The following is a 1,031-nucleotide window of genomic DNA, read 5'->3' on the forward strand; positions in this document are numbered from 1 at the left end:
TGTCAGCCAATCCTCCCAACTTCGTATCATCAGCAAACTTGCTGAGGGTGGCCACTATCCCCTCATCAAGGTCATTGATGAAGATGTTGAACAAGACCGGACCCAGCACAGACCCCTGGGGGACACCACTGGTTACAGGTCTCCAGCCAGACTCTGCACCACCAACGACGACCCTCTGCGCTCTGCCAGTCAGCCAGTTCTCAACCCACCTCACTGTCCACTCGTCTATCCCACACTTCCTCAGCTTTGTTATAAGGATGTCGTGGGAGACATTTACTTAACAAAGTTTTGTTTGGATTAAAATATTAATAAGAAATATGTATCTACTGTAATGAAAATACCCTAGAGGCATCATGAATTAAGACAACACTGAATGTAGCCATCAGTAAAGGATTTAAAAACACCCAGAATCCTTACCACAGTAACCAGTTTGAACCACCTGGAAAAGAAAAAGAAACTTTGCTTTTAATCTATCTTATATGTTCATTCTGCTGTATTTTGCAAATAAATTCTATTCCCTGACTTGAATTTCCCTTGCCCATCCAGCATTTCAAATCTACATAACAATCTATGTACTAATGGACTTCTAATTTTCTAGGGTAGTCAACCACACAAAACACTAACAGAGGTCATTAAAAGAAGTGGAAAATCTAAACAAAGACATAACAATTAATTCTGCACAAGCAATAACTTCACCAAAAACCTTTGAAAAATATTTATAGGGCTGTTTTTCCAAGTTGAGTCTAATTTAAATAGCTAATTTTTCTATCCGCTTTTTTTTATGACTGTCTTATCATTAATGTTTTAAAGAAACGGTATCTAGAATTGACTGTCCAACTTGCAACTTGTCTTCTTTCTTCAACTCAGAATTTAGGCAGATTGTACAGTCATTAGGCTTCATTCCTGCTTACTGCTTCTGAAGTTAATTCCTTGTCGTACTTTATTTATTCTGATACAGAATTTCATTACATTATTCTATGCTACTAAAGTGTGGGGTAAAGAGACTTAATTCAGACACAGTATCACGTTTA

Source organism: Meleagris gallopavo, chromosome 1 (assembly GCF_000146605.3).
Source record: "Meleagris gallopavo isolate NT-WF06-2002-E0010 breed Aviagen turkey brand Nicholas breeding stock chromosome 1, Turkey_5.1, whole genome shotgun sequence".
NCBI lineage: Eukaryota > Metazoa > Chordata > Aves > Galliformes > Phasianidae > Meleagris > Meleagris gallopavo.